This window comes from Orycteropus afer, unplaced genomic scaffold (assembly GCF_000298275.1).
Source record: "Orycteropus afer afer isolate SDZICR_OR568_19922 unplaced genomic scaffold, OryAfe1.0 scaffold01217, whole genome shotgun sequence".
NCBI classification, from domain to species: Eukaryota; Metazoa; Chordata; class Mammalia; order Tubulidentata; family Orycteropodidae; genus Orycteropus; species Orycteropus afer.
This window is the reverse complement of record NW_006922804.1, coordinates 157,619-160,346: the sequence shown is the minus strand read 5'-3', so window position 1 is coordinate 160,346 and position 2,728 is coordinate 157,619.

Genomic DNA, 2,728 nt, shown 5'->3' with positions numbered 1-2,728 from the left:
TATACTCCATGGTACTTTCTTATGAAAGCAAATACTTGATGTTTCTTCCTGGTGCTGTTGGGTAGATTGGAACTGTCAACATTTGGTTAGGTGGTGTTGTTATTTTGTGCTACTGACTCAATTTTGACTCATGGTAACCTTATAGGACAAGTAGAAATGAGCCATAGATTTTCCTAGGCTGTATCTATATGAGAACAGATAGATACTTCTTTTCTCCTGGGCAGCCGCTGGTGAATTTGAATCTTGGACCTTCTTGATACTAGCCTGAAGGCAAAATATTTGCCCTACTCAGGGACCTTACAATGATGACAATCAGTGAAAATAGGCAAAAGTGTTGATCAGAGACTTCATAAAATTCAAATTACTAAGATACCCAATAACATGGATAAATAGAAAATAACATGGTGAGTTAATCTGAACATATTTTATAATTTTATATTTTAGATAAATTATATATTTTAACAATTTGATTCGTATTTTATAATTCCATTTATATGATTGTCTGTAATAGGCAAAACTAATTTAAGGTGAAAGAAATATGTGTTCTTTTCTCTGAGAGAGTGATAAGTAGCAGATACTACCTGGAAAGAGACACGATGAGGGAACTTTCCAGAGGATGGGAAAGCTCTGTACCTTAACAGTATTGTGGGTAACACAGTTGTGACTTTGTCAATGCACATCAAAAGGTAAACTTAAGATTTATACATTTCACTGCTATAGATAACTCCTCAGAAACAAAATGTATGAACAAATACTTAATGTCAGCTGTTATAAAAAATAATGTGGTGAGTTAAACAATCAGAACATATTTTATAATTTCATATTTTAAATAATTTATATATTTTATATTTTTACCATGATATTAATTAGTATCTGGAGACTTGGTAGTTGCTATTGAGTCAGCTTCAACTGATGGTGATATATATAAACAGAACAAAATGTTTCCTGATTCTGCACCATATTCATGATTGTTTATGTGTTTAAGCCCACTGTCTAGCTATTCTGTCAGTCATCTCACTGAAGGTTTTCCTTGTTTTTTTTTTTTTTTAGGCTGTCTACTTCATTAAACATGAATACCTTTTCTAGTGACCTTTTTTTCCTGATGATGTGGTTATACTAAGTGGGTCAATTCCTCATCACTTCTAAGGAGCATTCTGGTTGTAATTCTTTAAAGAATAAATTATTTATTTTCTTTTTGCAATCCAGAGTATTCAGGATTCTTCATCAACAGCACAGTTTGAAAAAATAGGTACTATGCTTTTAAGCTTGAGGTAATGGAAAAAAAAAAAACCATTCAGAATAGTGAGAAATAGGTTTCAGACTGTTGGCAAAGCCAGTTACTTATACATATATATGAGAGGGAGAGAGAAAAGAGAGAGAGATTTACTTCCAGGGATTGGCTCACTCAATTGTGGGACTGGCAAGTCTGGAATTTGTAGATCAAGTGGCAGTCTAGATTTTTCTGTAGGCTTCTGGTCCAAGGTCAGGTCAAGCAATGAGAAGAGTGTAGGGTCCAAAGAGAAAGAGAGCAAGTTCTGTCAGAACATCCATTTATAGGCTGGAGGCTAGCCACACTCTCAAATTTTCAACTGATTCAATGATCACATCAGGTCACATCATGGATGGTGATTATTTTACATGACATTATGGACAGAAAGCAGTCCAGTTTGTGCCAAACCACAGAGAATTATAGCCTAGCCAAGTAAACACATAACATTAACCATCATATCATCCAAGTGATCAAAACTAACCTCAGTATTATTTTGACATGTAGGTATCCTATGAACTCAGAGATGAGGAACAGAGAAAGACCACAGTATTCTGGGGTATTCAAAATAAAAACAAACAAAGCAGGCAAATAAAATAAACACATCTTCACAGCCACTGTGTCAATCTACCTCACTGAGGGTCTTCCCCTTTTACACTGACTTGAATCTCATCAGGAAGAAACATCAAAGAAAGGCAAATGATGGCCATTCTAGGTAATAAATGCCCTGTGTTCATCTAAAATGTCAAGGTCAAGAAAAAAAAAAAAAGGTGGAGTAAGTATTAGATAAAAAGTGTCCCAAAAGACATGCAAATAAAATGCATTGCATGATTCCAGGTTGACTTTTGAATACGAAAAGCGTAGCTATAGAAGTCACATTTGAGACACTTCTCTAATTTTGAATATGAACTATGGATTAGGTTATGCTCTTATTTCAACACTACATTTCTCGATTTCAATGAAAATACTGAGATGATGCAATCAAAAGTTTTTCCTGGAAAATGCACACTGAAATATTTATGGATAAAAGGACTTAATGTCTCTAACTTATTTATAAGTAGTCCAGAGTGATTATCTTTTCATCTTTGTATCTATATATCAATAACAGAATGATTTAAAAAAATGGGCAAAATAATTTCTAAAGCGAGGTAAAGGTTATAACGATGTTTTTTGTGTTGCTCTTGCAAAATTATCTAGATTAAAACTTACAACAATATAAAGCCACTGAGCACAGAGCTGGAAGAATTGCACACAATTGGCTCTCCCAAGCCAGTGTGGATTGACTCTAGCACTTCACTGCATTCAATCCTAACCCTTTGATTTTTCTGGGCTGGATGCAATTTTGTGAGAGTTCAGTGACTACATGGAGTCAGAGATCCTTTAAACTCCAATAGAACAGCTTTACTGAATAGGGCCAGGCCATGACCCAGGACAAAAACAGTGTGACCCAGTAAAATCAGC